Source organism: Leopardus geoffroyi, chromosome C1 (genome assembly GCF_018350155.1).
Source record: "Leopardus geoffroyi isolate Oge1 chromosome C1, O.geoffroyi_Oge1_pat1.0, whole genome shotgun sequence".
Taxonomy (NCBI): Eukaryota; Metazoa; Chordata; class Mammalia; order Carnivora; family Felidae; genus Leopardus; species Leopardus geoffroyi.
This window is the reverse complement of record NC_059328.1, coordinates 15,824,005-15,836,645: the sequence shown is the minus strand read 5'-3', so window position 1 is coordinate 15,836,645 and position 12,641 is coordinate 15,824,005.

Sequence of the window (12,641 nt, the reverse complement as noted above, 5' to 3'; positions counted from 1 at the left end):
CCTTAAGAAACTTGAGCCTCAGTTTCCACTTCTGTGAAATGGGAGCAGTAGTACCTCTCTTCCAAGGGTTTGTGATGAGGGTTCGCTGGGCCGGTGTATATCAAATACCTGGCACAGCGTCTGGTTCACAGTGGGTGTTCAGAGACCAGCTTCCCTCTCTCCTTTCTCTTGCTCAGTGAAGTCCAAGAATTTCCTCAATGTGGCCACCAGGGGGCGCCAAGGGATCGCTTACCAGGACTGATGGGGGCAGGGGTGGGGGCTCAGCGGCGCAGGGCAGTTACAATCAAAGGTACTGAGTGACACGGGGTTGGGGGCGGGGGGGGGGTGGGTGCATGTGCAGAAGGCGGGGCCCAGGCTGGGTGAGGGAGACATGGAGAAGACTCCGCAGCAGTGGTGACCGAGCATCCTGGAAAGGCTTAGGAAAGTGTCCCTAGGGCAGGAAACTGCAGGTGCAGAGGTATGGAGGAGAGTGTCTGGAACTGGGAAGGTAGCAAACAGTTCTGAGTGATGGGAAGGTGACAGGGTAGAGATGAAGCCAGGGGCCACATGGCCTTGAATGCCAGGTCAAGGGGTCTGTGCTGAGGGCAGCGGAGAGCCATGGAGGATATGAAACTGGGAGGGATTGTCATAGCAGTTGGGAACTGCTGGTGTAGACCAGCTGGGCAGTGTCAGGCAGGGAGGGGAGGATCAAGGTGGCAGATGTTGGGGACAGAGGGCAGGAGGACAGTGGACAGGCCTGGAAGGACGGGGGTTGGGTGGGGCATGAACATCTGGGTGAAGGACCTGATGGGATGTGGGTCTGAGTGGGGAGTCCAGGTGAGGGGGGCCCCCTCTGAGGTTGGAGTGCAGGAGCAAATGCAGCCTGGATGGCCACGTACCCTGGCCTCCCTGACAGTTTTGCAGCCCCCCACCCCCTGCCACCAGCCCCCACGCCCTCCCCAGGACGGCGGTAAGTGCACCCACTGCATGCTCTTCCTGCCAGGGCCCTTCTGTGGCGCTAGGATGTCTGGGGCCACCCGGGGGCTGTGACTCACACCCGATGCCTAACCGCACCCACCTGGTTTGGCTCTAGGCTGCCCTGGGCTCTGTGGGTCCCCTACTAGCCCCAGCCCTTCCCTGCACAACCGCACCCCAGTTCTCCAGCCATCGCACCCCCTCCCATTCTCCATCTCTGGTCGGGTCTCCTCCCATCCCACCGCCGAAGGGCCGGCAGCCACAGTTCAGCACCAAGGTCAGGAGCTTGGCTCTGAGTTCCTTTATCTCCTCTCCGTGTGAGTTGGGGCACATGATTTTGGCTCTCTGGGCCTCAGTTTCCTCAACTGTACAGTGGGAACGCTAATAGTTCTGACTTTGGTGAAGATTCAAAAGTGCCCCCTGGCGCGTGATAGGCTCTGAGAAATAGTGTGCGTGTTGGGAGTGGGAGCCGTGATTAGCCATGAATGGGAACCAGACCTACAGCCCACATCAGAGGATGTGGGGTCAGCTTTCTGTGTGGACGATGGAGTAATCGGTGTCGGGCCTGACACGGGTGTCCGGACACGAGGCTTTGGGAACATACGATTGCGGGTTGCTTCCTTGAGCCTCAGCTCCCCAGGCTTTACTGGGACTGATGATCCTTTTATAAAAGAGTCTGGGCACCCCTGCTCATGGCCCTAACTCCCTCGTGCAGCTCCGACCCACAGCAGGGCTAGAGCACTGGGGGCTGTCGTGGCAGAAGCAGACCTTGCCTTTGCCCCCCTGTCTGCCCGGTCTGTGCCGGCCCCCCGTCTGTGGCAAGGGCAGGCCTCTGGGCTGGCTTTCAGGCTGGGCCCCAACCCACACCCACCTCTCCAGGCTCCAAGATGGGGCCAGGGGAGGCTGAGGAGGAATCTGGCCTCTGGGATCAAAGTGTCCAACGCTGTTTCTCTTGTGCCTGCGCCAGTTCCGTGCTCACTCTGGGCTCCGAGGTGGGGAGGGCGAGCCAGGACACTGACCCGAGGCTGGAATTAGGGCTTGGGTGGGGGGCACCGGGCTCCGGGAAGCACTGGACTCTACTTAGAAATAGCTCTGGTGGTGGAAATGGCAGCCAGAGGTTTCTCCAGACGCAGGAGGCAAGAGGCCTCCCGTGGAGGGACTTGGGCACCTGGCTGACCTACCGTCCCCGTCCCCCGTGCCTCAGAGCTGGTACCTGTCTCTCCAGGCCTCAGGTTCGTTGCCTGTCAAAGGAGGACAAAGCCTTACCTATCGCTGTGAAAAGACTGTCATGGCTTCTAGGGTGCCTGGCCTAGTAGGAGGGGTCCTCCCCTGTCCCCTGGGGTGTCCCTGGACATTCATGGTTAACCCTGAGGCGACTTTGCCAAGGAGACGGCCGCAGGCTCAGGCCCGCCCAGTGCCAGGGGACGGGGACCTGGATGTTCTCTACTGCTTAGGCCACAGGGGGTACTTAGCCAGGGACCCTGGAATGTAGAGGTCCCTCCCTCCCTGTACCCGCCCTGCCAAGGGGACAGCCAGGGACGGAGTCTCCTGAAATAACCAGATCTGGTTAGTGAGGCTAATTTTAAAAGCCACTCTGGCTGCCCCATAGGCCCTTCTGGGAAGCCATGAATATCCCTGTGTTGCCCCTGGGAAGCAGGGTGAGGGGAGAGTGGCAGGGGCTGGGGCTGGACTCCCACCCCTGACTGTTAGTGCGGGAGACCCCAAGCTGCCTCCCAGGGCCTGCCCATCCAGGACCCAGAGTCCCAGGCCCAATGTTGGGGCTCGGGGGCCCAGCCTCTGTCCCGATCCACTCAGGGCGAACTCCCGTGGGCTCTCAGGACCCTCCGGCACCTGCACTGGTCTCCCTGAAGCAGCACTGGACGGGGGGACTTAAGCTCTCTGGCTCTCTCCCACTGTCTCCATTGCTGACTATGTTCTTTTATCTCTGGATCTCTGCCTCTCCCTGTCTCTGACGCTCGAGGTCCCTCTTTGCAGCGGTGGCTCTGTCCTCCTCTCTCGGGGCCCATCGTGAAGGAGGTCAGACAGCATTCCTGACAGTCCATAGGCTGGACTCTGCGTACCAGGTGGGAGTGGGTGTCCACCTGGGAGCTGAGGGCCCGGTGGGGGAGGACAGCAGTCCTGGGGGCGGACAGGAGCTATAACTGGGCAGGCAGGGGGCCATGTCCAGGCACGACATGGGCCATCTGGACAGGCCAGGTGCCAGCAGAAGGAATGAGCTTCAGGGGTAGGATTGCCAGATTTAGCAAGTAGAAACACGGAGCCCAGTTAAACTTGAATCTCAGATAAACAAGAAATAATTTTTAGTTTTAAGTACACCTCATGCAATATTTGGGACATACTTATACTAAAAAATCATTCCTTGTTTATTTGAAATTCAAGTTTAACTGGTCATCCTATATTTTGTCTGGCAACCCTATCCTGGGAGGCTCTTGGAGGGAGCGGAGAGGTTTCTTAGGAATGACAGGTTTTATACACAGACCGTGGGAGCCCCAGCCTGGTGGGGGTAGCACAACCATACCCCAGTGTCACAGCGCGGGCACACCTCCTGCCCAGAGAGATTTCAGTTCTCTGGGGGTGGGGACAGTCCTTGGGAGGCCGTGACCCCGACATCAGTTACCTCCTCAGTGGAACCATGGACATCAGAAGGGAGGGTCTGCGTACGTTCTCTGCTGAGCCCAGTGCCTAACCCAGGTCCCGGCACATAGTAGGGGTTTCATAAATATTTGCTGAAAGAATCCTCCCAACCCACCCCCATGGGGATGGAGATGCTTGGCCAGCAGGGGGCTCCAGCAGCCTACCTCCCAAGCTCCTTGAGGCTAACTGGTGAGTGCAGTGCCCCCACCCTGGGGACTCCCAAAGTGCGCTGCAGGAAGAGAGTGAAGGGGCAGACGGAGAGAGGAGGCCAGTTTTTCCCTATCACACCCCTGCCCCAGACCCCAGTTGCAACTCGGAGTTCAGCCTGGGCAAGAGTGTGGAGGGGGGTGGGGATGAGGGCAGGGTGACTTTTGGCTTCCGGCCTTGGGGGGCTGCTTGGGACTAAGGTGGAGGGGCAGGCCGCAGGGGTGTTGGCAGGGCTCATCTACAGGGCACTGGGACAGCCAGGGGGATTCCTGGGACCCAGAGGGTTGTGAGTTCTTGTTTCTGGAGAGCTGAAATGGGCATTTTCCCGTGGACTATCAATCTCAGGGGTCTCCCTGGAGGGGATGACTATGCCCTCCCACACCTCCCCAGGAACAGAGTCCCTTAAGTAGCCTTTTCATTCACTCATTCATTCATTCATCCATTCGCTGACTCACCCACTGTCACCATTTGCTGAGAGGAACTCACTTCGGGTCTGGCGCTAAAGGACCTTAGCAACTTGGCTGGGCTCGAACACCTGTTCCACTGCCTACACTTGCCACCGGCTCCCGGTGGATCCTGGGCAAGAGACTGAGGACCTTGGTTTTGCCCTCCCTGCGGTGGGGTCGACGCCAGCAGCTCCCTCCCGGGGTAACTAAAGACAGGAGTTGATGCCTGCCCACGGTAGGTGCCGCAGGAAGGGGGGCTCTCATGATCACTGTAATTATCATCAGTATCATTTCGAAGTCCCTCTGGGCTGGGCAGGGAGCTGTCACTGGCCCCGAGGCCCTGGCTTCATGGCCAGTGTCACCCTGAGGCCCCACCTCCTCTCAGGGGTTTCTGCCACCTCAGCCCCCATCCCTCCTTTTCAAGAAATGTCATCTCTTCCAAGGTGTCTCTGGCTTCTAGATGCAGCAACGAATCCCTCAGAGAAAAGCAAAGAGATGGGGACAGAGCCTGGAGCGGCCGTCGGAAGGCAGGGCTTGGGCCTGGCCCCCTCGAACCTGCGTGTGAGCTGGAGCTTGTCCCTTCCTGCCCTGGGCCTTGGTTTCCCCAGTTGTACAGCGAGGGTGTGGGGCTGGACATCCTCCATGCCCGGGAAGGGACCTGTGTGGCATCCTGTTAGTAACGGTTTAGCTCCGAGCCTATAATCACATCTGCCCTGGGAAGAACTAACACAGCGTTTCTTTAAATTGGGCTCTAATTGCGGCTTTTAGTGGAGTCAGATGCTCCCCTCCCCAGCTGCTCTGAATCAGGGAGGTTGTCCCAGCCTGCCCCGCCAGGCCCAGGAGTCCCCTGAGATTACTCTGGCTGTCACTGAGCCGGTGACGGGTCAGGGACTGATGTCTCGTGAGGACCTACTGTGTGTCATGCCCTGAGCCGGGCACTTTCCCTCCAGAGGACTCTGGGTCACCTCACTACAATTGTGGGCAGCAGGGGCCACTGAAACCACTTTTCAGAGAGGACATTGAGGCACAGAGGAGTGTAGTCACTTACCCAAGGCTGCTCAGCTAGGATGTGGCAGAGTCCGGATTTGAACCCAGATCTGTTGGATTCCAGGGCTTTGTTCTCAGCCTGAAGCTGAGATGCACCCTGCCCCGGCTCAGTCCAGCCTCCCTCGTGGGGGGGCTCTGCAGGGGCAGCCAGCATGGCCAGAGCCCCGGTCGCAGCCTTCTCCATCCACAGGTGACCACAGCCGTTCTCCTTCTTCCCTACTGGCCATGACTGGAGAACAGGGTGTCGGTGAACGTGGCCAGAGGCAGCCCCCCTCTCCTCGGGTGGGGCAGGAGCCTGTGGTTTCCCTGTTTGTTCTGGAGATCCCAGCCGCTTCCCTGAGGAGACAGCTAGCGGTTCCCAGGCCACAGCCCCTCGGGTGGAGCCAGACCGCGGCTGGCCAACCTGGGAGCACTGCCCACCAGCCCCACTGGGGTCTGCCAGGCCCTGGCGCTGGGTGGTCTGGGCAGGGGCCAGGAGGGGCCTCGATCTGGGCTGCGGGACAGGAGCCAGGCTTGGAGTCAGGCTCAAGGCTGCCCTGCCAGGGACTCGGAGGGCTCCTGAAGGCTGGGGATGGCTGGACAAGGGGTAGAGGCAGGCATGGGGCAAACACTGCCTTGAGGGGAGCCCAGGAGGGAAGGCCCCAGGCCCCAGTTCCATCTGAGGGCCCCAAGAGAAACATCCATCCCCTTCGGGATTGTCTCCTTTGGATGGCTTCCACTCAACCGTTGAGCTGGTTCAGACAGGAGCCTACCTTAGAGGCTGGTGGAGAAGACAGGGTGGCAGGCAGAAGACCTAGATCCCAGCTCTGCCCGCCTCTGGGCCTCAGTTTCTCCATCTGTACAATGGGAAGGGGACAGGACTCCACGTTTGACAAGAGCTCCTCTGGCTGGGTAGGCAGGAGTTGGGGGGTGGGTAGCCCAGACTGGAAGGATCTCAGTTGTTCCTGGATTTATTTTCAGAAGCTTCCGGCACCATCTCCCTTCCTCCCTCTCCCACCTTGGAGGAATCCCAGAAGTGAACACCTGCTGGAGTGAAAAAGGCTCCTGTGGGTTTTGGAGTCTGATGGACCCTGGTTCAAATCCTGGCCACTGGCTGGCTGTGATCCTGGGCCCATCACGTTCTCTCTGTGCCCTGCAGCTTTAAATACCGTCACGACCCTCTTCCTTGTGTCTCTAGCTGAGCTCCTCCACTGAATCCAGACTCATCCTTCCCAACTACCCACGGGCATGTCCACCCCCGAGTCCAATGGGTATCTCTAAGCCAACGTGACCCAAACCACTTCTCTATTTTCCCTCCAAATCTCTTCCCCCGTGTCCATAAATGCACTCCTCCCAGGTGCCCAGGCCAAAAGCTCAGGGGGCATCCCCGGTTCCTCTACTTCCTCTGCTCCCCACATTCAGTCCCTCAGTGAGCCCTGCTGGCTTTAACTCCCAAACTTGTCTGGGATCCAGCTGCTTCCCGCCACCACCACACTTAGCTGGCCCAAGCCAGCTCCACCCCCAGCGACAGCAAGGCCTCCAGACCGCCTCCAGCGTCTACTCCTGGTGTTCCCGGTCCTTCCTCTGCACGGTGGCCAGAGTGATCTTTCCAAAGCACAAACTGGACCACGTCACCTGCTGTGTCTAAGCCATTTTAGTGTGTGACTTCCAGTTGGTGTCTGACCCTTTCTGGGCTGCCTTCCTCCCTGGCCTCCAGCCCTGAGCATGGTCTGGGGGACTGTGGAGAGAGGCCTGTGCCCCAGGAGATCCCTCAGGAGCGAAGGCAGACAAAGGGCACACGAAGCACCAAAACTTGCCATGAGGGAAGATGCCAGGACGGCATCTGCTCATGCCCGGGGAGCGGGCAGCAGCCCCTCAGGCCTCGGCCGCGAGGGCTGTGGGAGGGAGAGGGGTGAATGGTCACATCTCACGCTCCTCCAGATCCTGCCTCAGGACCCTCCTGCACTCTGCCCCGGCCAACGGTCCTCAGGGCTCAGCCTCTCAGCTGCCATCCTTTCCCAACCAGGTGGGCTGAGTGAGCAGGAGCCTAATCACAGGGCCCTCAGCCAGGGTGTGCAAGCCCAGGCTGCCCTCTGACGCCCTGGAGCCAGCCACCCTGGCGGGGGCAGGTGGGGACAGAGGCTCTGCTGGCAGCCCACGGGCATTCTCCACCAGGACAAGGGCCCAGGATCTCCGCCCGTGATGTCCCGCCCCTGCCACCTTTGCAGTGACACTCCCGACCTCTCCTGGCTGCTCACCATGCCCAGAGGAGGTCTGGGCATGATTGAATCCCGCACTCGGGCTCCACGGCGCTCAGCTTCCCGTCCTTCAACCCTTGGTAGTGTGTGACTTTGCATAAAGTGACCAGTTTCTCTCTGCTTCCATTTCTTCCTCTGTAAAATGGAGACAGAAACAGTCCTGCCCTCTCTGAGAGTGGTGGGGAGGCTAAATAGGCTAAGTGCCCTGTGAGGCACCAGGAACAGTGCCTGGCGCTCTGGGGACACCATAGAAATGTTCGCCCGCGTGCCTTGGCTTGGGTTCCTGCTACCTCAACGATCGTAGGCCTCTGTTCCCGCGGGTAGGAGGGACACGTGGCCCTGGCTGGTGGCAGACCCCAACCCGCCTGCCCCCCGCTTGCCTGGTGGGGCACGTGTGTCCTCCCCATCCTGAGGCCGGCGCAGATGGCTGAGGAGCAGGACTCCATGGCCTGGAGTCATGATCACGGCGGCAGCACAAGGAGGCCCCAGGGAGCCACCCAGAAACTCGGGAGCCCAAATCCTCTTCTAAGAACTTAATCTCCCCAGCCCACCCTCCCCACCCCCCAATCGGCTGGTGCTAGATCTTGGTGGGAGGTCTTGGGTTAGCCACCAAGGCTAATTATAAACTCTGCTGGCTTGGGGCTCTTACTCCCCCATCGAAGGGCTTCTGCGGCTGATGGGGCCTGGCTTGTTTTCCTTGAAGGGATTAGCACCCAGAGGCCAGGGAGGGGACACGGGCTGGGAGTCAGGCACACCTAGGTTCAACCTGCAGCTGTCACTTACAAGCCATGGGCCCTGAGCAGGTCACTGCGTTCTGCCACGCCTCACCCTTCTCATCTGCGAAATGGGGATGATATTGCCCACCTCACAGGATGGTGGGGGGCGTGTACGTGACACATGTGCCCGCAAGGTGTCAACCTCACTGCAGTTGATGTGCTGCTCCCTCCGTCCCTCAATATCAGCACAGTCAGTTTGCTGACGAACTATTCACTCACCAGCTGCTCCAGCCGCCTTCTGGACAGGTAGGAGCTGGGACTTTCAGGCACATATTTGGGGTTTGTTCCCCCTTCCCATCTCCATGGGCCCAGCTTCTCCTGCCTGGTCCACCGTCACAGTTTCTTTGGGCAGCCATGATGATCTTTCAAAAATGAGGCTCACTCCCAGGCTCCAGAACCTTCCATGGCTCCCCAGGGTCTTCGTTCACCTCCAGCTTCTTGGAATGGCATTCGAGACCTTCCTGCCCATCTGTCCCCACAAGGTCTCCTCTGGAATCCTCTCTGTACCCCCACGTTCTGCCTCAGTGCTCCTTGGCCCATCAGGCCCCAGCCTGCTTGCTGCCCTCTCTGCCTCAGTGCCCGCCCCACCGTGCCCCCTGCTGGTTAGCTGCCCCCACAGCTCCTTGCTTCGCCTGTGCACTGGGATTGCTTCTGGCCATCTTGTCGTGAGATGTGAGCTTTCCAAGGACAGAACCACAGCCCGTTCACAGGCATGGGTCCCGAGCTCTGTCTCCGCCCGGACCGGAGGGGAAACGTCTGCCGAAAGGGGCTTAGTGTGAGTTCCTTGAGTGCTGGGGACGGTGGCAAACAGGAGAGCCACACGCTGGATGGGCCGCCATCTCTCGGCTCAGATCAGGCACTGCCCTGCAGAAACGTGCAGCCGTGCCAGCCAGACCTTCCAATTTTTCGAAAAAGCCAGAAGTCCAAATATCACGTGATGTGAAATCTCCCAATGTTTTCAAACACCCTGAGGATGTAGTGATGTCTGGGGAGCGAGTGAGCATAAGCTCCGAGAGTCAATAATGCTGAGGTTGGAAACCTGCTCCAAAGCTGAAGATGTCACTACTCAGCCTTTTTTGCATCTAGGTGGTCATGTGACCACTTCTTACCAATGGACCATGAGTGGAGGTGATGTGTGGCACTTCCAGGAAGAAGTGGCTAAAAAGAGGGTCCCCCCCGTTGATGTGCTGCTCACGCAGAACCTCGGTAGTCCCGGTGAGATGGTGCATCCCGGACTTGGAGGAGGCAGAACTACGAGGTGGAAAGAGCCTGGGTCCCAGGCGCCCGACCAGAGGCACCAGATGTTTAAGATAGAAATAAACTCTTCCTGTGTTAAGTTCCGGATTTATCCTTCACAGAAGGCAGGGTTATCTGGATGAATACATGTGGATTTGCCATCCTTTCTTTGTTCTGGAAACCCTTGTGCTGTGGGTACTGACTGCCATTCCAGTGTAGGAATGGAACAGCAGCAAAGTGAAAGAACTTGCCCCCATTCATAGAAACGACAGTGCAATGGAGCAGAGGCAGGCACCCCCGTCTCTCTGACCCACAGTCCGTGTTTTTAGCCTCCTCCACGTATCGCAAAGTTAAACAGATGTTATTGGTGCCCTGTTTGTATCCTCTGAGCATTTAACGTCCCAGCACATGCCCGGGGGCTTTCTCTCAGCCCTTCAAGGGCAGGTTGGAAGTGCCGAGCTGTCATCTTTCCGGGAGCAGCCCTTGGCCAATGAAGGATGAGAGTTGGTGAGTAAACGCCACAGCTCCCTCACCTGCCGGCAGGAGGATGGATGGAGGGGCGTCTTCTGCTGGGCCTCCTGGTGGCCCCGGGGTGGGGGGCCGGGGCGGGGGTTGAGCCCTGGTTGCCCCTGATGACGAGCTGCTACATAACTTACCTTTTATCAACTTCCCTCCTTCTCCTGTCCCACTTCCCCACTCTCCGCCTGGTGCCTTCTGGGTTCCTTTTACAAACCACAGGTGCACAAATCCTTTTCTCAGGGTCTGCCTTTGGAAAACCCAACCCAAGACACAAAGTATGGCTTGCACATCCTGGAGACACGTAAGCTGACTTCAGGTGGTACTGGGGAACGTTTAAAGCTCAACAGCTCCCGTGTGGATTTAAACAACTGTTTAGGACATAATAGTAGAGATAACATATAAATTGTGAAGGTGGTAGGAGTTGTCTTTTTGCCCTGGCAAGAATGTACGCATGTAGTTTTAATTTTTTTTAATGTGTATTTATTTTGAGAGAGAGAGAGAGAGAAAGGGAAGGGAAAGGGCAGAGAGAGAGGGAGACAGAGAATCCCAAGCAGGCTCCACACTCTGCACAGAGCCCGACATGGGGCTTGAACCCACGAACTGAGAGATCATGACCTGAGCTGAAATCAAGAGTAGATGCTTAACTGACTGAGCCACCCAAGTGCTCCATAGTTTTGTTTTTTTTTAAGTTTATTTATTTTGAGAGAGAGAGAGTGCAAGCGGAGTAGGGACAAAGAGAGAGGAGAGAGAATCTGAAACAGGCTCCACAATGTCAGTGCAGAGCCTGATGTGGGGCTTGAACCCACAAACTGTGATTCATGACCTCAGCTGAAATCAAGAGTCTGATGCTTAACCGACTGAGCTGCCCAGGGGCCCCCAAGCACCCCTTAGTTTTAATTTTCTCCCCCAGCATCGGCGTGGCTGGACTCCCCTTTCTGCCAGGACTGCCAGAAAGTTCAGAGAGAAATCAGCTTGATTGCATTTTCTCCCCTGAAGAAGGGCACACTTCTGACGTGGTTTCTCATCTTTCTGAGTTCACATTTGACTAGTGTGTGTTGAGTCACTAGTATTGGCTGCGTTAGAATGTTGTCAGGAAGTCGGAAACGTATTATAAACAAAGGATGTCATTAAGTATAGGGGTTTTGGAATCGGATGTACGTGGATTCAAATCCCAGCCCCACAACCTGGGGACCTTGAGCAATCACACCACGCCTTGCACCCTCGGCTTCCTTAATCTATAAATGTGGATGACAGGGGCCTACTTCCTAGTGAGGATCAAATGAACTGAATCCATATAAATCACCAAGCAGAGCTTGTCAGCTGGTAAGTGTTCAATGTTTACGATTATGATTATTACCTTTATAGGGACTATCATTCCAATGAGGCAAGGAGCAGACTTGGAGAACCCTGTATACCCAATATCAGGTGCAATCCTGAGCCCAGTTCTCAGGCCAGATAATCAGGAATGGAAAGATCACCATCGCCAAGCTAGGCTGAATCTCTGTGAAGGCAAGGAGCATGTCTGTGTTGTTTGCCACAAAATTCCTAAGACCTGGTCTGGTGCCTGGCACCTACTCAACACAATTAACCCTTGAACATGAGCGTTAGGGGCACCAACCCCCTGCGCAGTAAAACATCCGTGTATAATTTGTGACCCCCTCCCCAAATTTAGCAAATAGCCTCCTAAAGACTGGAAGCCTTACTGATAACATAAAACGGTCAATTAACTGTTAACATATTTATGTTGTATTATGTTAAAATAAATATGTTAACAATTGACATATTTGATATTATATGCACCGTATACTATATTCTTACAATAAAGTAAGCTAGAGAAAAAGAAATGTTATTAAAAAAAAAAAACATAAGGAGGGGCACCTGGGTGGTTCAATGGGTTGAGCATCCCACTCTTAATTTCGGCTCAGGTCATGATCTCACAGTTCGTGAGATCGAGTCCTACATCAGGCTCTGCGCTGACAGCATGGAGGCTATTTGGGATTCTCTGTCTCCCTCTCTCTCTGCCCCTTCCCCCCTCTCTCTCTCTCTCTCTCTCAAAATAAATACATAAAAAAAAAGTATCATCTTTAAAAAAAAGAAAAGAAAGTCTTAAGGAAAATACATTTCCTGTCTTTATCCCCAAAAAATCTGCATGTAAGTGGACCCATGCAATTTAAACCTGTCTTGTTCAAGGGTCAACTGAATTTGCTGGATGAATGAATGAATGAACGAATGAACGAACAGCTCCACTGGACCAGGACACGGAGCTCTGTCGGAGCTGTGTGGCAAGGGTGTCACAGGGCCCTTGAAGGCCTTCTTGCTGTGAGTTTCAGGGCCCAGAGGCATACTTTTCTCTCATAGCAACCCAGACTGGACTGCGTCCCATTCTATAGCTAAGAAGACGGAGACACGGAGATACAAAGCAGTTTGTCCAAAGTCACACAGGTAACGAGTGAAGAAGCCCCCGGGTCAGCAGGACGCCCTTTCCTCCCCGCCGGACTCCATCTGCCCTCCTGGGCCCGGAGTCCAATTCTTCCCAGAGAAACAAGCTTGTTTCATTCTCTTCC